Below are 24,823 nucleotides of genomic sequence, written 5' to 3'. Positions count from 1 at the left end.
CCGTTGCCTCTTTGAACAGTAGTAAAACATTTCCAGATAGCGATTGCTCATAATAAACAAATGTGCATTAATAACATCTGTCGGTATAAGACTGCCAAAAGAGGGAAAAAAACTTTCAAGCCTTTTAACAAATTAACTGTGAGACATAAGATAAAATACAACATTCTCTCCTGTTGAACAGCATCATTCCTCTAGTACCAGTGTTATGTCTTCTGGTGGCCACGAGACCGCTGCAGCCAATCCGCGAAAGACTGCAGCCGATTGGGGGCCGAATATCTTAATTGCAACAGTTAGATGTCCAAACAGTGTCACCTGATTCTTCTTTATTTTTGTTGTCAAAATTGCCACAGCTTTATTTAAATCACAGTATTAAAACCATCACAGTAGGAGTCAGGTGAAGTGCTAGTACATTGGGATTCGCAAGTCCTATGATATCCCCAGCTGTCTGACATACAGCACCAGGACAGACAGCCATAAAGGGGCGGCACGCAATGGGGGCCATTCAAGCAGAGCCAGTAAACTTTCAGGGCACCAGTGACCCTATTACCCTCACTCCTGTCCTTACCCACCATGCCCTCCTCCGATTGACGTTACCATTGCAGCATCCTTGAAGCTGTCCACCAAAGTCGAGCCTGGTCACCACCATGAGGTTTTACATCCTCTGTTAGTTAAAATGAGTCCACCTTAACTATTCTGCAGCTTCCACCTGACTCCTAAACCGCAAATCTGTGACGGGTTATACGTTAAAGGTCCACCCCTCCCAAAGTCATGTCCCCTTCTGCTTAGTGCTCCAGGAGTTTCTGATTTTTGGGTGATGCTCCACTTCTATGTTCCCTATCAATCTCAAAAATGGGCTCTGAAGTACCCCATGTGCATGCCATCATGGCCACCCATTTGGTTTCACGGGATATGATCTGCACCAATGACAACTGATAGCATATTTTGCCATTGTCATCACTTTATGAGGTGGGAATAACGTTTGAGACCACTTAACATGTATGTTCATGGACTTTTCACATCTTAATTTTTTTATGATCTATTTTTGGGTTAAGTAGAGATCTCCGTTCTCGGACTTGTTTACCTTTTTTGAGAACAAGGGACAGCGCTAAAAACCGAGAAGAACCTGAATGGAAAGGTGGCTGGATTTGCTTTCCGAATACAACTGAATAAATGGTCCCAGTACCTCCTCTCCTCTCGCCAGTGGTCAGATGACTGGATTGGGGACCCAATTCTGGACATAGCTGTGGGCAATACACTATCAGACATTGTCATATACCCTTGATATACCATAAATGGGTCAGGGCTCCTTCATTCCAAAATAGATGGAGGTCTCCACTCTTGGTCTTCTTGGACCTCAAGCTATGATCTATTTATGTCATATCTTATGCTAAGAGCTGCACAAATATAACCTAGTTTTTGTAGTTGCCTCACATGATGGTCACCACATGATATCACAAGACTTCTATGTGAAGGCAGAAATACATTACAGCATAAAAGTCTGAACACGGAAATCCTAGGAGCCCAAAGGTCTTTGGAAATGGTTCCAAGTTCTGAATAAGAAATACAAGCAAACTCTTGAGGTTTTTTCTTTTTTGTTCATGGAATTTGCAAAACACTTTCACCACTATCTGTGTGAATAATTCTTATAAGAAAAAAAGGTTTTTGATACCGTGTTAGCCAGCTGAAAAAAAAAAGATGTCATTGTTCTCAGTGGGAGAAACAAAATATTAATCTTCTAGTTATCATAAGTGATGTTAGAAAGTGAGCTTTGGAGACTAATTAGGTCTCCTTATCAGTCATGGTATAACAATGTATCTCAAGAAAGACAATATACGGTGTATATATTGAGAGTCCTAAGTAGTTGATACCTTTCAGTGGCCAACCAAAAAGATGGCAACAAAAGGTTTCATAATTACAAGATTATTTGTTTTGTTTCGCTCTTTCTTTTTCTGTAGCGTTTGCTTTCTCTGTAGCGCTAGCTCTTTCTCTGTTGCGCTCTTTCTTTCTCTGTGGCGCTGACTCTTTCTTTGTGGCGCTTGCTCTTTCTCTGTGGCTCTCTTTCTTTCTCTGTGGTGCTCTCTTTCTTTCTCTGTGGCGCTGGCTGTTTCTCTGTGGCACTTGCTCTTTCTCTGTGGCACTCTTTGTGGCGCTCTTTCTTTCTTTGTGGCACTGGCTCTTTCTCTGTAGCGCTAGCTCTTTCTCTGTGGCGCTGGCTCTCTCTGTGGCGCTCCCCTTCTCTTTTCTACGGGTGGCAGCAGCGTGTACTTAGCCTTTTTGTTTTTAGTTCTCAGTGACGTTTTTATCCTTTCTGGTTTTATCTGACATTCCTTAGTTATTCGCCCCCTGCCATTGTGCCTATTCCCTGTACTGTATCGCAGATCTCTCTCACTCCTCCTCTTCTTCTTTCCGGTCTGCCAAGCTGTTTCTCCTTATAAACCTTCCTTGTTTGAATTCTTCTCGGTTTCCTTCTCCCCTGTCCCGCAGCTTTTATAGTTTATCTTGAGTAAATGGAGGCTGTTTTTCTTTTTCTTTCTTTATTTTGTAGCTATGACCCTGTATGATCTTCTCTGCTTCTGGGAGACGCTTCTTTGCTTGGCTCTGCACTTGCACTTGGCCTGCTGCTATCCCCCAGAGATCTAACCCAACCTGATGAATAAAGTTGACTCTTTCATTTCTTATACAGCCATGATTTACATCCCAAATTCATGTTTGTAGATCTGCGGTGAAATTCAAGAGCATCTTACTCAGGTTATAATTATATGTGGCTTGTTTGTTTTTTTTGCCCTTCTATGCTCACTGTATCTGCAATCATACATTCTAGACTGTTGCTTTCAGCTTTTTTTCATTTACATTTTTTTATTTTTAATTTCCCACTTTTTTTTTTTTTTTTTAAAGAGTTTTTCTGCACTGTCTGAGCAGAAGTTTTCCCACCAATCTGGATTACAGGGACAGTAAAGATTTAGACAAAACACTACTCAAAGTGTGTAATGATTAGGTAGTTGCACACCCTTACAATTACTACTCCCATCATCACACAATGTTGCTATGATTCTTTTTCTTCTTTTTATAGATTTTTTTATTTTTATTTAATTTTTATCACTGTTGGACAGTTTATATGTTGCCATGTTGGTTTTTGAAATAAGATTTTAGTTAGCGCTAGTGTCCATTTGGTTCCTATCAGATGTGCTTCGCGGCAGCTCCAGAAGCCTTCTCTATTTTTAAGAGGTCTTCCTGTTCCTGAACATTTATAGGCTGAAAGGGTACATGTCTAAAGACCCACATAACCATTAGATAGCTGTCGTAAACCATGGCACAGATGTGAACAGACTATAGTTTTTAACTCTACTTCTCGCTTTCACCATCCACTTCCAATTTTTGTGCATCGAAATGCAAAATGTGAACTTGCTCTGTTAAAAGGTTGGGACACTAATTTGTGTGGATTCCATCTGAAAGCATCATACTTTTTTTTGCCATAGGCAACTACTTTTGAACTTTTTTTTTCTCCCTTTGTTTTGTACCAGTTTTGATACCTCTTTTCCCATTGTATCCAGAACCCTAGTTTTATCCTCCAGCACACTAAGTGCCGTGAGGGGGTTAAACCAATTTATGTAATGGGCTGGCTTTTATTTGGACATCCATAGAGCAGGTGGGAGGATGTCCACCTTATCTCCATCCCAGGGTGTGGTCTGGTCTCCAGAGGAAGTCTTGGTTCAGCAGGACTGGAGAGAGGATCTCCAGTGGTTTGGTCCTGAGGAGGAAAGACTGAACCTGTTGTGCTCCAGAGCGGGCAGCTCCCCTCAAATATATGGACTGTGTACAGCATTTTTGTTTTCTTTGTTGTTTTCATGTTTTTGCCTGAAGAGCTTTTTTTTTTTTTTTTTTTACTTTCCCTTTCTTGTCGATTTATGCTGCCATATAATAAACCATCCGAAGATTTAAAGAGACAGTATTCCTGTTTTCTACCTCTGTGTCCCGCTGAGTGAGTTGAACTTCCACGCTGCCTAGATTTTACCTACATTGATACATTGTAGCAAACTATCAGAACGTTAAAGAAACTTGTGCCTAGTTGCTGAAATGCTTCACTAAGGTGACTTTTGGTTGCGTGCTTTGTGTTGGGAAGGGGGTGCGTTATTTTTCTTTTTTTTTTGTTCCAAACGGAATGATTTGAGGATGCATAACGGCTGCGGTCGCCATGAAGCTGTAGCCTAAATTATACAAAGAATACACTTCATGTACAGAAGACCCTCTTTAGATGTATCAGATTTATTAACAATATAACCTTATTCATCAGTGATAACTAGCGGCAGCAAATATTAGAGCCGGACATTCTGCGTAAATCCCGTCTGCCTATGCATAGCAAGTCTAACATACTGTAACTGTTTAATAACAAAAATTGGTGACATATGTATATTTATTACATTTTTTTTTCTCAAGACCCTCTTTTCTTCGATGTGGTACAATGAGGTCATTCTGACCCTTCCACCATGCCGACTTTTAGGCCGTTCTTTGTAGTCATTGTTTGCTTCATTTCCGGGAATTAGCGGCTTGATGGATTTCCGGGAATTAGCGGTTTGATGGTTACGCTAATCCTCTGTCTAGGAGAAGTTATTCATGTAACTCATGCACTTTTTGATGCCTTTTTTTTAATAAAATAAGCTGCAGAGGTTTTCTGAAAGCAACTTTTTGTTACAGTTTGCTGGGCACCATTGAATATCACAGGAATCTTAAAAGGGTGGTCCGCCATTTGGAGACCATTTCTTCTTGCTTAAATGCATGCATTTTTGGCTTGAAATCATTTAGTTTTGTAATCTGGTTCTATTTACAAACATTGTGTTACATTGTCTACTGCCGGCTGAAGAATGAGTTACCTGAGCGTCCATCAGTGATCCAAATTCTGACAGTCCAGCGAGAGAGTTTCTTTTCTTTTTATTTATTTTTTAATAAAAGCTCCTTTCTGGTGATTTATGACCACATCAAAGTTAAATGTGCAGGTAAATAAAAAAACTGTAAAAGTCGAACGAGGAAACATTTTTAATAAAACAGATCTTTTTAGCCCCAAGTACATTAATTTTAGGTTACAAAACAACAACTCCTTTTAAAGGTAAGCACCGCCACGGCATATTAGTATTTTAATTATTTTTTTTCCTTGCTTTCTGAAATGTAAGTTGGGTATGTGCAGCAGCAGTAAGTGATTTCTAGTGAGCGACCAATGATCGGTGAGAATATAAGGCTATGTGCACACGTTCAGGTTTTTTCTCGTTTTTTTGAGATAAAAACGCTGTAAAAGCTCATTAAAAAATGCATACATTATACATACATTAAAGACATCCCACTATGGACTGCAGTATTTTTGATCTCCTACACCTACTCATCATATGATGTAGGAAAAATAATCACCAAGGAGATCAAAACATATCAATCAAGGACACTCCAAGCACATATTCTATAAACCGAAGAAAAAACCATACGGAGTTTAAGTCCCATTTATAAAGGGTGAAAAATGCAATTTTTATTTATAAAACCAGTACAGAACAACAAATATTCACAAGTAACTAGAGACAATGAGGAGACCTTCAGAGAACACTGAAAAATGCCAGCAGTGAGACCCTCTATGGCACTGGCAATATTAAGTCAAAAAAGTGCTAATAGTGCATGTTTAAGGTCAAAGAGCCTGCTATATTACATAGCTAGTATACAGGAATATGCTAGGTCCACAACGGGTACCCTTTCGCCCTATCAGCGTGCATAGCATCCCACGTAGTAAAATTAGCTCTTACCCATAGAAAACCGGTGCCAGGGGAATCACCGCCGCAGCCCCAACACGCGTTTCGCGTTGGCTTCGTCAGGGGGCAGTGAAGTGCTTTGTATTGGGCTGGAATATATAATGCCCATGAGCCCGGATCATGTGCGCCTGATTGCGGCGCATGTAGCTCGTCAGCCCCGTCAGGAATTGCATCATGTTCGGCGCTCAAGATGCCGCCGCGGTTCACAGTCGCGCCCTAATGACGCCACTGGACCGCAAGCGTCACTGTCAGGGCGCCGCCCACAATACCCCGACGCCTGGCCGCGAGGGACATGCGCACAAGGCATGGCATGAAGGTGATGTAAAGACCAGAACAAAACGCAGTAGCGTCGAACTGAAAAAAAGGGGGCGCATGAGCGCACTATAAAAAGACAAACTCGGGAACAGATTACAGTGCAACTGTGAAAAAAGACCGCTACAGCGTCAGACTAAAAAAACACTAACAGTTGCAGACTTACAGTGCGTGCATAGTTATAAGTGCATTAGAAATAAATATATATAAAAATATGCATCACAATGCAAAACACTATATAAACGTGACACAATAATTGATAATATAGCAATACAATACCAACAAAGAGACTGCTAAAAGTGATATATACAGGTCCTTCTCAAAAAATTAGCATATAGTGTTAAATTTCATTATTTACCATAATGTAATGATTACAATTAAACTTTCATATATTATAGATTCATTATCCACCAACTGAAATTTGTCAGGTCTTTTATTGTTTTAATACTGATGATTTTGGCATACAACTCCTGATAACCCAAAAAACCTGTCTCAATAAATTAGCATATCAAGAAAAGGTTCTCTAAACGACCTATTACCCTAATCTTCTGAATCAACTAATTAACTCTAAACACATGCAAAAGATACCTGAGGCTTTTAAAAACTCCCTGCCTGGTTCATTACTCAAAACCCCCATCATGGGTAAGACTAGCGACCTGACAGATGTCAAGAAGGCCATCATTGACACCCTCAAGCAAGAGGGTAAGACCCAGAAAGAAATTTCTCAACAAATAGGCTGTTCCCAGAGTGCTGTATCAAGGCACCTCAATGGTAAGTCTGTTGGAAGGAAACAATGTGGCAGAAAACGCTGTACAACGAGAAGAGGTGACCGGACCCTGAGGAAGATTGTGGAGAAGGACCGATTCCAGACCTTGGGGAACCTGAGGAAGCAGTGGACTGAGTCTGGTATGGAAACATCCAGAGCCACCGTGCACAGGCGTGTGCAGGAAATGGGCTACAGGTGCCGCATTCCCCAGGTAAAGCCACTTTTTTTCTACAGAGAAGCAGCACTGGACTGTTGCTAAGTGGTCCCAAGTACTTTTTTCTGATGAAAGCAAATTTTGCATGTCATTCGGAAATCAAGGTGCCAGAGTCTGGAGGAAGACTGGGGAGAAGGAAATGCCAAAATGCCTGAAGTCCAGTGTCAAGTACCCACAGTCAGTGATGGTGTGGGGTGCCATGTCAGCTGCTGGTGTTGGTCCACTGTGTTTCATCAAGGGCAGGGTCAATGCAGCTAGCTATCAGGAGATTTTGGAGCACTTCATGCTTCCATCGGCTGAAATGCTTTATGGAGATGAAGATTTCATTTTTCAGCACGACCTGGCACCTGCTCACAGTGCCAAAACCACTGGTAAATGGTTTACTGACCATGGTATTACTGTGCTCAATTGGCCTGCCAACTCTCCTGACCTGAACCCCATAGAGAATCTGTGGGATATTGTGAAGAGAAAGTTGAGAGACGCAAGACCCAACACTCTGGATGAGCTTAAGGCCGCTATTGAAGCATCCTGGGCCTCCATAACATCTCAGCAGTGTCACAGGCTGATTGCCTCCATGCCACGCCGCATTGAAGCAGTCATTTCTGCCAAAGGATTCCCGACCAAGTATTGAGTGCATAACTGAACATTATTATTTGATGGTTTTTTTGTTTGTTATTAAAAAACACTTTTATTTGATTGGACGGGTGAAATATGCTAATTTATTGAGACAGGTTTTTTGGGTTATCAGGAGCTGTATGCCAAAATCATCAGTATTAAAACAATAAAAGACCTGACAAATTTCAGTTGGTGGATAATGAATCTATAATATATGAAAGTTTAATTGTAATCATTACATTATGGTAAATAATGAAATTTAACACTATATGCTAATTTTTTGAGAAGGACCTGTATAAGAACTGTGCATATCACAAATATATGGGGGTAATAACCCCAAAGTGTACATAATTACATACAATATTAAATAGCACAATCACCTACTCATACAAAATTTTATACACTCAAAGAGAAATAATAAATAATAAAAAATAAAAAATAAAAATAAGAAAAAAACATAAGAATGTGACAATCTCCACTTCATGTTGCACGCAATATGATTCCGGTCTTTGATCATCAAAATATTCATAAAAGAGTCCTGGTACTGGTATTCTGATAAAAAAACATGCCATATTCTTCCACGTATCCCAACCGGACTACATAGGCACATATGCGATGAAAGGCATATACAAACTAAATGAAAATAATAATACAAACAAATATTAAAATTAATATACCAAACAAAACACAAACAAACAAAAAATACAAACAAGGAGACCAAATTATTTAAAGAAAAGGACTGAAACTAAGGTGTTCATTGAGCCCTGATGGGGAGATGGTATCCAATAAAGTTATCCATCTGCATTCGCATTGAGCGAGTTTACGTCTCAGATCACCTCCTCTGATGCCAGTATGCACTTTGTCAATACCCCAGACTTTTAGATGTTTCGGATTACATTGATGGTACAAACGGAAATGCCTGGGTATTGGTTTAAGACTGTCCACATCATCCACGTCACGTGCTCCCATGATGTCCCGTACGTGCTCACGGACCCGTATCCGTAGTTCACGTGAGGTTAATCCTACGTATATCAGTTTGCACGTGCATATCGCATAGTACACCACGAAAGTGGAGCTACAGGTGATTTCTTCGGTTTATACATTATACATACATACTGCATTATCGCGGTAAAAAAAGCAGCATGTTCATTAATTTTGCAGATTTTCCGCGTTATTCCCACAATTCTATGCATTTGGAAAAAAAACGCACAAAAAACACGTCAAAAACACATAAAAAATCGCATGCGGATTTCTGGCAGAAATGTCCAGTTTTTGTCAGGAAAATTTCTGCAAGAAATCCTGACGTGTGCACATACCCTAAAGGTTTTTTTAAAGATCTATTTATCGGTATCTGATGCTTTGTGGATTTACTTAGTTTATCAGACGCATTTTTAAGGAGACTCTTTGTAGGAACTAATCCCATCTCGCCAAGCCCCTCTGGGCATCATCTTGTCTGCTTCCTGACACTCGGCATTTTATGTGGCACACTTTGCTCTTTTCAGATCATGGTTTCCTTTTTTTGGGGTGTGGAGGTTGTGTCTGTGAGTGACAGTCTGTGACTCTTTGTAAATTGATTTACATTCGATGTTTTTTTTTTTTTCTGATTTGGTTTCGTTCAGCCTCTGTAGTTTCGCACTCTGCAGAATATAAATGAGGTTATTAAAGATGTCCCATTCTTCCGAATATCTTCTATTATCAGAATTGCTTTGGAAAGCGATCTGGATTTAATCGATTCTGCAATATGGGACAGCTTTGATCTGTAGCATCGGGGCACTCTAGATCCAGCGATCCCACCATCACTGCTAGCAAACTTTATAGCATTGAGCTTGCAAGCGCTGCCCTCCTTGCTTAGGAAAATGGCCACTGCTGATAAACATGCTGAGGTGGCCGGTAACCTAGGCAAAGAGCAGTAAACTGTATCTATTAAAAATCCCTACATTTTTGAGACTGGAGAAGAAGGTCACCAGCTGGATCTTTATAGCATATTTCTTCTGAAATGCCGGACTGTTTCAGGAAAAAGTGCAGCCAGGTTCTTCATGCCGCCTACGGTTTGGGCACCATTAATAAGGTGACCGGTTCCCTTAAAATATAGTGCGGGAATTTTTCACAAAGCCATTCTGACACTCATTTATAAGACCCGATGAGACTGGTGTGCATACTTTGAAAAAAATCCATATATATGTAGTTAATATTGTGAAATCTGGTGACGATCCCAGACCTTTTATAAAGGTGTTACCTTATGCCCCCTCTATCGTTAATATTGGTCTCTTCTGAGGCCATGAAGGCAGCGCTAATCTTATAGTGGTTCTTGTTCCTACGTTTTGCAACCCATTGACATGCTAAATGCTTAAGAGGTGTGACATTTGGACGGGTACTTGAGATCTCCTTCATTTTAATTCCACTTACTCTATCTTGGGTAGCTATTTGATGGGAGTTGCATCACTCCGGTGGGGGTCGGCAGCTGTAATATTCATTATGGAAGCCGCCAGCGCAGTCCTGCCATAGGAGCATCAGTCCTTAAACTCCTAATAAACGTATTGGACGGGGCAGCCGGCGGCCTCGCACACGTGCTGCCATGTGCTATTAGACCTGACATTCACTTGCTTCCTCCCTGCTGGGATTTTGGCCGCAGTCATGTGTAACTTGATGAGCAGTCGGATCAGATCTCCAGGGGCTTTAAGTCAGGACCCCTTTCTGCCTCTGCTAAAATAAGGAGGATTTGTGTGCGATGGCAGTAGCCGTACAGCAGTTGCGCAGTGACGCTGATCCCTCCCAAGCGATCAGGTCTTAATATTATGCTCATGAAATCGGAGGCTGAAAAATATAATTGCCCAAACGCCACTGACATCTGTCAATAACATTAGGAGAATTTGGAAAGGAAAAGGAGAAATTGCATTTGTGTTGTCTTGGATAAACCTTTATTGAATGTGGCCAAACCGGTCATTTCTTAACACAAAAAGTGTGTGTTTACCCTTAAAAATGGCTCCTGGCCCGATCCAAGGGATGTAAGTTTAGTTCCCCGCATATGCATCTTTACTATTAAGATCTATGAAAGATGCTGAAAATAGGCAAGTAAACCCCCCGTCTTGCATTAACTATAGTATCGTATGACTCTTCAGGTCTTCATATGGCTGAAGATACCAATACCTCACACCCGCTCCTTCTCAAGTAGGCAGTGTAAAGGGTTATTCCCACCTACACAGATGGATATTGTTGGAGAGCATAATCACTGTTTATTAAAAGTTGCATCTGTTCTTGAGATATTAGCATTAACACTTTTTTTTTCTTTTATTTACAGCTCGTTGCCTAGGAGACCAACCACTGCGGCCATCTAGCCTGTAAGCGCTGCACTGAAGCTGGCCGGGATTTGGAGATGACCACGCTCTCCAGTGGTCCTGTCCAGCTTCAAAACCTTTTACAAGCTCAATAGAAAAGCTCTTGTTAGCACTGGGCATGTTCTGATGGTCGTGGTCGGTCTCTAAGGCAATGAGCGATAAACAACTCAAAATAAAAGTGTTAATATCTCAAGAATGGCTGGCTGAACATGTAAAAATAAAGGGAAATTAGACTTATTGGTAATTCCATTTCCAGGTAGTCCCTCAGGACAGCACCATGGAGGACGTCCTTCCTTGACCTATAGCGGGACAGGATCATAGAGAGGTTTAAAAGGACCCTCCCACCTCCACCCTCCAGTGTTGTTTCAAAGTACCACCGAGGATGGAAATAAATGGTCTAAACGTGCCCTTACAAACATGTCTGTAATAACCATTAAACTGCTTCATCTTTAAACCATTAAACTGCTTCATCTTAATTTCGAGCCATGGTGACCCAAAGGATAAACGATCTGCCGGTAGATTAATCCCGACAATCCTAAAAAACAGAAACATAACGGAGGGAACTATGGGTGCTGTCCTGAGGGACTACCTGGAAATGGAATTACCGGTAAGTCTAATTTCCCTTTTTCCATTACGTCCCTCAGGACAGCACCATGGAGAATACCAAAGCAACTCTCCCAGGGTGGGTACAGATGCCCAGGAATCAAAGTCCCAGGCAAAACCAGACTAAATATATAAAGGATCTGAAAGATCAGAACAACCATAGATATCTAAAGAGATCCGCAAAGAAAATCACCGTAGTGAGTGCCTGATGTACATCTATAATGGCCAATTTCAGTATGAATGTGGTAAATGAAATAAGCATCAGGAGCAGAGAGTGAGATACACCCATTGTACTCCAATACCAATAATGAACCACAGCAAGTTATTTATTGTGATAGATACTTATAGACATCGCAGCCCCAGAATAGGGTTAGAGAACCTTATTGCCCAGCAAAATATGGTGAAAGTCACAGCCACCACACAATGAGGACTGTACCGACCAATAATAAGCTGCATGTGCTTATAACCCAGGACTGTTCCTTCATCGGACCTTCTGGGCTCAGGTTAAGCCCTGGTTACAGACCAGCTTACCGTACTACAAGGAGACCTGCAGGACAGAGGTCCTGGACTGAGGGAAGATCAAACCAATAACAGTTAGTACATGGATACTGGCAGAGCTTTGGGTGTACGCACATTACTCATCCAGGAGATCACGTCTATTCCAAATCCTTAGATGTCTAACCCCAAGTAAGGGTTGGATATTATTGAAACTAAGGAATACACCATCCGGCAGGTAATATCTCCTGCCATTACCAACGTCGGGCTTCTCATTAGAAGCGCTGAAAGAGAAACGTGGATCATCACTCTTGTTTTACTGATGTTAGACACAGGGAGTCTGGACTCTGAATCGATGAAGGTGGTGGTGCTAGTAAAAATCTTCCGACACTTGAAATTATTCGGAACTGCATTTCTACGAGTCATTAGTCCAGACATTATAAGTATGTCAACTTATTTGTCCATATATGCATATTACGCTCATACATATCCCAAGAGGCAATCTTCTCAGGGATCTTTATACACTCAGACTGCCATTGTGGGAGTAACCATATTCCATGGCTAGAGAAAAGTAGGTTTCTTCCTCATTACGGAGGGAGATTATCTAATGTGAGGCAGTGAGACTATGGGGTCTTAACAGTAAAGGTACCTTCACACGAAGCGACGCTGCAGCGATAGCGACAACGATGCCGATCGCTGCAGCGTCGCTGTTTGATCGCTGGAGAGCTGTCACACAGACCGCTCTCCAGCGACCAACGATGCCAAGGTCCCCGGGTAACCAGGGTAAACATCGGGTTGCTAAGCGCAGGGCCGCGCTTAGTAACCCGATGTTTACCCTGGTTACCAGCGTAAAAGTAAAAAAAAGAAACAGTACATGCTCACTTGCGCGTCCCCCAGCGTCTGCTTCCTGACACTGACTGAGCTCCGGCCCTAACAGCACAGCGGTGACGTCACCGCTGTGCTTTCACTTTAGGGCCGGCGCTCAGTAAGTGTCAGGAAGCAGACGCTGGGGGACGCGCAGGTGAGCATGTACTGTTTGTTTTTTTTACTTTTACGCTGGTAACCAGGGTAAACATCGGGTTACTAAGCGCGGCCCTGCGCTTGGTAACCCGATGTTTACCCTGGTTACCAGTGTAAAACATCGCCGTGTATCGTTGCTTTTGCTTTCAAACACAACGATACACAGCGATCGGACGACCAAATAAAGTTCTGGACTTTATTCAGCGACCAGCGACATCACAGCAGGATCCTGATCGCTGCTGCGTGTCACACGAAACGATATCGCTAGCGAGGACGCTGCAACTTCACGGATCGCTAGCGATGTCGTTTCGTGTGAAGGTACCTTAAGAGCCCTGGATCCAGTTTCATTTATCTCAGGAGCCATGACTGCTGTAAGAGCCGCGAGTATGAGATCCTCTGCCACACGACCCAGTGCTGCTGCTTCACCACAAGGTACAAAAGGCAGTGCTGATGTCCCTGGTAAACAAACCGCAACAGACTTATGGGACAAGAATCTGTCTATCTATCTATCTGATTGCCGAATGTGGAGTTTGGGAAGGATTAATAATAATAATAATAATAATAATAATAACAACAATAATAAACTTTTATTTATATATAGTGTCAACATATTACGTGGCGCTTTACAGTTTGACAGTTTCAAACACAACAGTCATAAGTAACAACCATAATAATTAAAGCAAAATAAGACGACCCTGCTCGTGAGAGCTCACAATCTACCATGAGACAGGGAAGATACAAAATACAGGTGTGTATCAACAATATTTTATTTATAATGATGGCCCAACCACTCAGGGGGTGGGGGATAGATGGAGATAGTGAATGGGCTACACGCACAACATAAAATGACTGATTAGGGAACATGATAGACCGCTCTGAACAAATGTGTCTTTAGGGAGCGCCCAAAACTATGCAAATTGTAGATGGTCCTAATATCTTAGGGCAAAGCATTCCGAGGCAGAAGGAATCCTTCCTTTCAACTCGTGGGATTCTCCGCTCCCGGGACAGTAGTATGTCCTTCTATAGGATTATAGAATGTACCCAAATGACGTATGTCATCTTTTAAAGCTAATTATGAAATAGACTTGCTTTTAGCACTCAAGGTAGAACCTACCTGAGAGATCTGTTCCAAACAGAAGAAATGCAGATTTTACTAAGCCAATTCAAGCATAACTGTTTGCTTGACTAAGCCCTGTTGTAAAGAATGAAGTAACAGAAGCTAGATCTGGGTCCAAAACACAAGGACTCCATATCCAGAGTTGAGGCCCAAGACAAAAATGTGAAGTGGTAGGCCGATGATACAATGTGCGACCACACAACAAGGCACCAGACAGAAGGTCTGATTCAGTGGCTCACAGCCAGAGGCGAAAAAGGCAGCAAGCCCGACACACTGATACCCCCTGCCCTGCAAAGGGCACCGAAACCTTATAATGCAAAATGATGCATATAGGAACTATGAAGCATTTAGGAACTATGAAGCAATATAATGCAATATGATGTACAAAGTTACTATGAAGCGCTATGATGCATATAGCAACTATGAAGAAATATGGTGCACAAAGGCAGTTTGAAGCACTACGATGCATATAGGAACAATGAGACAATATGATGTAAATAATGAAGCAGTATGATGCAATTTGATGCATGAAGTAACTATGAAGCGTTACGTTGCATATAGGAACAATGAAGCAAAATGATGAATATAGGGACTATGAAGCAATATGCTGTAATATAATGCGCAAAGTCACTTTGAAGCGCTATGATGCATATAGGGACCATGAAGCAATATGCTGTAATATAATTCCACTCAAACCCAGACTCATAATCAACCAGGTGGTCAGGAACAATGTCCCCACCCCTATGCGCATAACTCCCAATAAGACCTATGTATATGAAGGAGGACAACGGGAGTATATATAGCAAAGTAACAAACTTTATTAGAAACACAATTAAAAACACACATTTAAAAGACACCAAATGAAAATGCCAGGAATCCATGTTATATCACAAGTTAACAGCCAACCATTGGCATATGGTAATGTGCAAAGAGAAGGTGTGCAATAACTCCATGTAATCCTACTAAGTGGACCCAGTTACCATGAACCACCCCATAACCACCTTAATATATCTTAGCCAATGCTATTCTGATGTTTAGAAAAAGTGCTGGTCAGAGAACCTGATCCACAATGAGGACTAACATGGAGAGTGCCCGGAGGAGCAATATGAGTACCAAGCCATCCGGCGTCAAAGGATCCCCCTCCCAAAGCACAAGCACAATCTTACCCACATGGAGATCCCTGGATTGAGACGCTCAATCCAGGGATCTCCATGTGGGTAAGATTGTGCTTGTGCTTTGGGAGGGGGATCCTTTGACGCCGGATGGCTTGGTACTCATATTGCTCCTCCGGGCACTCTCCATGTTAGTCCTCATTGTGGATCAGGTTCTCTGACCAGCACTTTTTCTAAACATCAGAATAGCATTGGCTAAGATATATTAAGGTGGTTATGGGGTGGTTCATGGTATCTGGGTCCACTTAGTAGGATTACATGGAGTTATTGCACACCTTCTCTTTGCACATTACCATATGCCAATGGTTGGCTGTTAACTTGTGATATAACATGGATTCCTGGCATTTTCATTTGGTGTCTTTTTAAATGTGTGTGTTTTTAATTGTGTTTCTAATAAAGTTTGTTACTTTGCTATATATACTCCCGTAGTCCTCCTTCATATACATGCTGTAATATAATGTCCAAAGGCAATATGAAGCGCTGATGCGTATAGGAACCATGAAGCAATATGCTGTAATATAATGCACAAAGGCAATATGAAGCGCTGATGCGTATCATGAAGCAATATGCTGTAATATAATGCTCAAGGCAATATGAAGCGCTATGATGCACATAGGAAACCTGAAGCAATATGATGCACAAAGGCAATACGAGCGCTATGATGCATATAGGAACAGTGATGCAATATGACGCACAGAGTCACTATGAAGCGCTATGATGCACATAGGAGCCATGAAGCAATATGATGCAATATGATGCAGAAGGGCACTATGAAGCACTATGATGCATATAGGAACAATGAAGCACCACTATGCATATAGGAACCATGAAGCAATATGATGCAATAGGATACACGAAGTGACTCTGAAGCGCTATGATGCATATAGGAACAATGAAGCACCTTGATGCATATAGGAACCATGAAGCACCTTGATGCATATAGGAACCATGAAGCAATATGATGCAATATGATGCATGAAGTTACTATGAAGCGCTATGATGCATATAGGAACAATGAAGCACCATGATGCATATAGGAACTATGAAGCAATATGATACACGAAGTAACTATGAAACAGTATGATGCCACAGACGCACTCAATATGATGCATAGATGAGCTATGATGCAATATCATGCACAGAGGCACTCAATATGATGCATAGAGGCACTATTATGCAGTATTATGCACGGAGGCACTCAATATGATGCATAGAGGCACTATTATGCAGTATTATGCACGGAGGCACTCAATATGATGCATAGAGGCACTATTATGCAGTATTATGCACGGAGGCACTCAATATGATGCATAGAGGCAGTATTATGCACGGAGGCACTCAATGTGATGCATAGAGGCACTATTATGCAGTATTATGCACAGAGGCACTCAATATGATGCATAGAGGCAGTACGACTAGGCCATGCCTGAAGGTGCCAAACAAGAGACCAGACTTACACTTTTTGTTTCAATATGTTTATTTAAAGTTTTCATAGCAATATATAACAAAAACGACCTTCCATGTAAAAAAGATATAGTTATTTGTAGAGCATCGTGACAAAAATGTAAAAGTAACCATATCAATAAAGGTCGATCATATAAACCAAACTAGAAAGACAAGACAGGACAGACTAGGGATAGGAACAACAAGGGGGATAACATCACTTCGTTTTACCAATTATGGGGGAAATCCAACATGTCATGTCATCAGATGTTGATAATTAGGTGAGTGCTGATTTGTCGCAATATACTAATAATGTTAATAAGCTTTTACAGATATAAGATGTAAGAAATTCATGGAGACAGTAGGAGGGTTCGAGTCAGGGGGGTGCTAGAGTCGAGATCGAGCCAAGGGCTCCAGATTCGAAAAAAGGCATCCATGTCATCACATCTAGTTGCTTGGATTCTCTCGCACATTAAAATTTCATTCATTCTGTCTCTCACCATTGAAATGGACAGTGTCTGAGTTCTCCATTTAGAAGCTATATGAATTTTAGCTGCCATGCACAATGTATTCGCTAATCTCCAAAGACTCTTCGAGAATCCATGTGGCATCTTTCCCAATAGGAGTACTGTGGGGTCCATTATAATTGGTTTACCAAATAATTGGATAATAATTGAATTAACTTCTTGCCATAATTTCTCAACGATCGGACATTTCCACCAAATGTGGAGCATATCCCCAGGGATATTACAACCCCTAAAGCAATCTTTAGAGATGTGCGGACAAATGGCATGCAATTTGGTTGGTACATAATATGCCCTATGTAACACCTTAAGTGATGTTTCAGTCAGAGATGTTTGATGACTACCTCTAGACAGGGTTTCACTGCATTTATGCCACGTCTCCAGGGGCAGGACGAGCTCCAAGTCATTCTCCCATTGCAGCATATAATTTAATTTCTCTGATGTATGAGCGGCATTCATCGTGGAATATATTAGTGAGATTATCCCATTACCCATAGGGTTTCCAGAATACCTTTGTTCAAAACCAGTGAGCCGAAAAGGGGTCCCACGTGACAGATGCTGACTGGCAAAATGAAAAACTTGATTGATACGCATAGCCTCTCCAGTTGGGGGACTATGACATTGTATAAATTCTTGCTTAGTGAGTAAAATATTGAAAGGGGAGCAAAGGTGTTTTAGCATGGTAATCCCCTTCCCGATCCACCAGGAGAACAATGCAGGCTCTAACCCCAGCTGAAACATAGGATTACGAAACAATGATGTAAGGGGTGAAAATTTAGATTGAAGATTGTGCTTGAATCTCTCCTTTCTCCATATGATCAGAGAGAGAGCGGAAAAGGGAGCTATGACCTGAATGTCCGGCGGGAGTCTCACCGTGGACCACAAGAGGCCACAAAGTGAATAAGGCTGCAGGAAGTAAGATTCTAATTGCACCCACCTAGGAGTATTACTGTTAGGTGATAGTTTGGACAATTGAGCTATTTGGGCTGCTTTGAAATATGTCAAGAGACTAGGCATTGACATGCCTCCATACTTTCTGTGTAAACACATTATGTTTTGTTTGACACGGGGTCTCTTTCCATTCCATATAAATTTGGAAATGATTGACTGAATCTCTCGGAGACACTTCAAAGGTACCGCGATAGGGAGAGATCTAAATAGGTATAGGAATCTCGGCAAAGTAACCATCTTTATAGTGTGTAACCGGCCAAGCCATGAAATTTTTAAACGAGACCATTTTGCTATGTCAGTCCGAAATTTTGCAATTAAAGGGGAATAGTTCCACTTGAAAAGGGAAGATTTATGAGTCGTAAGGTTAATTCCTAAGTAGGATAGGGAATGTTCCTTTCTCGTAAAGCCGAATTGTGAAATTAAATTATCTTGATCAGCCTTAGGAGTGTTGATGAATAGGGCCTCTGACTTATCAACATTTATCCTGAGACCTGATATTTTTTCAAATGTACGCAGAAGCGAAAATAGGTTGGGTAGAGTAGAGTAGGGGTTGGACAGTGTGAGTAGAAGATCATCTGCAAAAAGGCTCAGTTTGTATTTTTCACCCATGCCTGAGGGTCCTAATATGTTTGGATTTTCTCTTATGGCTGCGGCCAACGGCTCCATTGCTAAAGCAAATAATGCTGGGGACAAGGGACACCCCTGACGAGTACCTCTTTGTATATTTATAGATAACGGTTTAGTGGAAGGGAGTTTGAGGTACGCTGATGGATTGTCATATATTAGTTGAAGACAGGAAATCAGCTTTTGAGGGAAATTAAATTTATCTAACACTGAGAAAAGATAAGGCCAAAGAACTGTATCAAAAGCCTTTTCTATATCTAGAGCCAGTACCATCAAAGGCTTCTGCGTACGGTTCGCTGAGTGGATAATGTTGAGATTTCTACGTATGTTGTCAGGTCCTTGTCTCATCGGGATAAAACCCACCTGATCCTTATGTATAAGCGAAGGCAATATTTTGTTCAGTCTATCAGTGATGAGTGAAGTGAAAATTTTTAAATCGACGTTTAATAAAGAAATAGGACGGTAGTTTTTAACTAATAAGTGATCTCGTTTTGGTTTGGGAATGACAGTTACGTGAGCAAAATAAAACTCAGGGGGCATTTGGGAGCCAGAAAGAAGGGCGTTGCAGAAATTTTTAATGTGGGGCATTAGGAGATCTCCAAATTTTTTGTAATAAAGGGCTGACAGGCCGTCAGGACCCGGAGCCTTGCCCGACTTTAATTTTTTGATTATCATAGTAATTTCCTCAGGAAGGATTTCCGACTGAAGTTGCTGTATGGCAGGTTCAGAAATTTTTGGAAGGGAAACACCTTGTAAAAAAGAGTTCAGAGATTTCAAGGGAGTGTTTTGAGGGGAGGAGTACAATTTTTGATAGTACTCATAAAAGACTTTATAAATACCCTCTGGATGGGCTGATATACGTCCAGAGCCATCCCTTATGGAGGGTATAGAGTTTAAGTACTCTCTTGCGCGTAGTTGGCGTGCTAACATTCTGGAAGGTTTGTTTGCCTGCTTGTAAAAGGAGGCTCTGGTCCAGGCGAGGGCTTTCTCCGTTTTAACAGTGAGCAATGAGGTCAGCTGTTTTTTGACATCTGAGATTTGTTTTATTAGATAGCGAGACGTTGAAAGCTGATTAGCCTGTTCGAGCTTGAACAGCTTGGTTTCCAATTTATTTTGAAGGGCTGACCTGTTTTTTTTCCTGGTGGAAGCTATCTTGATTATAGAGCCAGTTATGAATTTTTTATGAGCCATCCAGATGTTACCAGGTGAGGAGTCATTAGTTACATTAGTTTGAAAGAAAAGTTTAAGATCTTCTTTAAGTTGAGAAGATATAGTGGGGTCTGTAAGCAGGGATTCATTTAAGCGCCACTTAAAAAGGCCAGACGTGGTAATATCAAATTTAAAGACCGACAGAACAAAATCATGATCCGACCAAGCTGATGGGACATGTCGTGAGTACAGAGCCGATGCTAGAGTATTTGCAGTCGTTAACTGTAAGTCAATGCGCGAGTACGATTTGTGTACTGGTGAGTAAAATGTGAAGCCCCTTGCCTGCCCATTAATCTCCCGCCAGACATCCACCAATCTATTCTCCCTCATCAAGTGCAAGATTTGTTTCCTATCTCTCTTGGAAACATCAGACCTCTGTACTGCACTACTGTCCTGAGTTGGATCAAGGACCATGTTGAAATCCCCACTCCAAATCAGGTGGTGGTATGAGATTTGAGAGAGCTTTGATAAAATTAATTTAAAAACCCGGATCTGGGTGTTTGCAGGGAGATAACTATTGATAATACAGATTGTTTTACCCTGTAGAGTTCCCTGTAGTATTAAAAACCTCCCTTCAGGGTCTGAGTATGATTCAGTCAAATGGAAGGGGAAGGAATTTTTTAGTAATATAGCAACACCTCTGGTTTTTCTGTCCCAAGAGGCAAGGAAGTAGCGGGAATAGCTCGAGTCAAAAAATTTAGGAGAAGATGAAGAGGAGAAATGGGTTTCTTGTAAACACAAGATATCTGGCTTGTGTTTATGGTAATCTATGAACGCTCTCCTCCGTTTAATGGGCGAATTAAGACCCTTTACGTTGTGTGAAATAACCCTACACATTAGTAAAGATACAAGTAATGCTTACAGACTCAGACACTCGACCAGTCCTGCCAAATCTCCACCGTTGGAAACTGCGAAGTGAACAATGTGTGGTAAATCTACTAGAAAACAAAGGGAGAAAAACAAAACAAGGGAAAACATACACATATAACAGTAATAGAACAATAATGTGAGTTCTAGCCTCACAAAAGATGGAGATCCGGAATACCATATTAAAAGTAGACCGAGAATCGCCAAAATAGGGCAACATGTAGTAAACCCGAGGCTTTACCCGTTATGATTACTAGCCCAGTCAAGGGGGGGAGGGGGAGGTAGAGGGGAGGAAAGGGGAGGGGAGAAGAAGGGAGGTAGGAAAGGGGGGGAAAGAGGGAGAGGATGGGAAAACTGGTAGAAAAATAATAAACAGGTTAAATAGGGAGAGTAAATTGGTATGGGCATATGCAGAAAAGTTCGAAATCAGGAAAATATAGATCAGTCTAATGATCATTAACAGATAACTGAAGATAACTCAATGCAGTCAACCGAAGGAGTCTATGTAAAGCCACGTCTCAAAAATTAAATCCAGGGAATCCAGGAAACAGTCAAGTAATTCGTGAACGTTGGCTTCTGGTCGCAGGAACCTGCTGCCATTCTTTAGCTGGTCTGGGTCTTCTTTGCGGAAGTGGAGGCATAACATCAGGAAGCGGAATTCCAGTTTGTTCTAGAACCTTTTTGCCTTCATCCAGTGTACGACAAATATACTGCTCATTCTTATGTGTAAAAGATAAAGAGAATGGGAAGCCCCAGCGATATTTCACTTGCACTGACTGTAGTGCCATGGTGATTGGTTTAAGGGCTCTCCTACGAAACAGCGTGGCAGGTGCTATGTCCGCAAACAATTTCACAGAATCTGGAAGTCCAGGAAGTGTAGATAGAGATCTTGCAGCATTAAGAATTAAATCTCTAGATTCCTCATATTGCATTTTGAGGACCACGTCTCTGGGAATGTCTGTGGAACGTGTTCTGCCTAGAGCCCTGTGGATTCTTGTGATATGTAATGAGGATGGATCTGCCTGCGGCAGGAGCGCAATAAATAGAGCAGTGACTGTCTCTTTTAATGTCACATAGGATTCTGGTAAGCCACGCACTCTAATATTACCTCTTCTGGACCTATTCTCTAGGTCCTCACTGCGCAGCTCTAAGTCCATGATGCGGTCAGCATGGAGTGTGAGGGTCTCTTGATCTTCACTAAGGGCCTCTGCTGTGGCCTCCATTTTCTCCTCTAAGCATGCCGTGCGCTGGGAGATATCTTGTAGCTGGGCGGAGACTGCAGTCATGGCTGCAGAAAGTTCTGTGCGGAAGGTCTCCTGGAGGGATTTGGTGAGTGCAGCAGTTGAAATAACTGCGTCCCCTCCATTATTCAGATCCGCATCGTCTGCCCCTTCACTGAGCTGCAGCGCCGGGATGTGAGAGAGAGTGAGGACAGGCGCGGCGGCCATTTTACCTGCACCGCCGCCCGCCAAGAGTTCTGATATCGGGCGGCCAGCCGGCTGTCCCGCGCCGGCTTTCCTGGGCATTGCGGACCTCGGCGCTCTCGGAGGCGAGGGGAAGCAGACTGCCGTGAAAAGGTCCCGATTCCGGTATCTAAACGGGGGGGAATCAAGCCTCGGGATGCGGAGCTCAGCCGAGCACTTCCTGCTCCATCAGAGTCCGCGCATGCGCCTCCAGACTTACACTTTTAAGCAAAAGAGCAATCTATCAGAGTTCCAGATAACTCTCCACTCTGAACAATACATCTCATTTGTCAGACTGACTCCACCCGAAGGAGCTAATTAATGAGCCGCAGCTGGAGGGCAGTCTTCATGGAGACAAAGTGCTGAATTAACACCTTGTGTTCTCCTATGGATGGAGTAGTTAAATTTCAAAGAAAAGTGAAACACTTGCTTATTGAACCAGAAAATGGAAAGCATGCTTCCAGAGTCACTCTGAAGCTCGATCAAAAGGCTCTGTGCAGACAAGACCTGCAACAACTAAAGTCCAGTCATGAGATGTAGCCTGGACATATGGCCCCACCATAGCCTAGAGGTCCAAGGCCTAGCTGCAAATGGGTTCCAGGTACAGCTTTGGCACAAAGGCCTGAGACTAGAGTCAGCCCAGAGGCCCTGGCCATTGATGCAACATTAAACCATGCACTCACCTGTGCTGGCTCCATACCTGCTAGAAGACAGGGGGAGCTGGTAACGCTGAGAGCCTACCGTGGAAGGAAGCGGCGTCCATTCAGAAATGCTGCATTACTGCCTGTGCCCCCTTCCGTGTTCCATTGTGGAACGCACGCCGATTCTGTGTGCCGTCGCTCCTCTCTGACGTCACGGGGAGCGCAACGGCCTTCTCCACCACATGACTTTCGGAAGTAGCGGTGTTTTGCCGGTCAGCGTCCGAGCCGAGAGCCCCCCATTGGGGGGAAGTGGCTCTACCCAGGAGCCCGTCCGCTCGACTGGTCTCTGGGGCTGAGGGACTCCCCACCGGGGAGTTTCCACCCTGGGCTACTTGATAGGGGGAAGGATTGGACTTGCTGCATGATCCCCCTAAGCCCATTACACAGGCTGATGGCTGAGGAACCTCTCAAAGAGGAGTCGGCCATGGTCCGTCTGACCGGGAAAAGGGAAGGCTGAGATCCCCGAACTCTTGAGTCCATCTGGTACAGCACTGATAGCTGAGGGACCTCTACCCAGTCAGGTGTCGGCCACGGACCACTTGACAGGGGGAAGAGAATCCACAGGATATCTTCGCTCTAGGAGCAACCTCTCATACAACCGTCCCTGTAGGGACAGGAAAAACACTGGAGGGTGGAGGTGGGAGGGTCCTTTTAAACCTCTCTATGATCCTGTCCCGCTATAGGTCAAGGAAGGACGTCCTCCATGGTGCTGTCCTGAGGGACGTAATGGAAAAATAAATAACTACTGTGTAAGTGTGGATTGTGATATTCTGCACCAGAAATTGACATCCTCAAAAGCATAATTGAGACTGTTGAGTTTGGGTCCGAAGATCCACTTCCAGTCGAGGCATCACTGTCTACATGTAGACCAAATTCAGAAATTTGTGAAACATTGTCGAAGAGGTTTCTGAGCAAATGAGGGAAACTTCATCTGGCACGAGTGAACACTGAGGAGGACCCCACACATTGTGGCAACAGTGGGAGCAGTGTAATGCCTCATTTCTCCTGCAGGTGTGCTGTGATGGAATGGAGCACTTGCAAGCTTTCCTCATCTGATCACTTGGGGTTAAAGCATTCAGGTGCCTAGTGATCCTCTTATTTTTGAGGAACACTTTTCACAAAAAGAGAATTAAAGAGAAAGCCCATTTAACTAGTTATACTGGTTATAGTGCCCATCCTTCTGCCAAGAGGCTATGATGTGTGACGGCCCCAGACGTCCTGCATGCTAATACCTGGAATTAAAATTTAGCAATGAAACTCTATGATCCTGAATTTGCAGTGATGCCTATCTAGGTCGCCTTTCCCTGGCGGAGAGACTTTCTTTTACCCTGAGATAGTAAATACCTTGCTGCCTCCGTGTTTACTGTGACACCGTCCTGCTGTCATCACCCGCAGGTTCCCTTTTCCGGAGTATCCCTAAGTACTGACTGGGGTTTCTGCTTTACGTAAAATATAGATTTATGTGAGCTCAGAAACCCAGCTTTCAAAACTACATTTTAATAAAAAAACAAACCCTTTTTTTAATATTCCAAATCACCATTTATATATAAAAAAAAATGGCAAAACAGAAATTTTGGAAATTTTCACACATGCCAATATGCCTTTTATT

The 24,823-nt window shown here is 42.4% G+C and overlaps 1 protein-coding gene across 6 annotated transcripts in view; it reads left to right on the top strand.

The window, feature by feature from the left end:
• Positions 1-24,823, top strand: part of PIEZO1 (piezo type mechanosensitive ion channel component 1 (Er blood group)) — a 175,283-nt gene that overhangs the window by 55,467 nt on the left and 94,993 nt on the right. The gene's annotated exons all lie outside the window — the stretch shown is intronic.

The sequence above is a fragment of the Ranitomeya variabilis genome, chromosome 2, assembly GCF_051348905.1.
Source record: "Ranitomeya variabilis isolate aRanVar5 chromosome 2, aRanVar5.hap1, whole genome shotgun sequence".
NCBI classification, from domain to species: domain Eukaryota; kingdom Metazoa; phylum Chordata; class Amphibia; order Anura; family Dendrobatidae; genus Ranitomeya; species Ranitomeya variabilis.
This window is presented reverse-complemented; position numbering and strand designations above follow the sequence as displayed.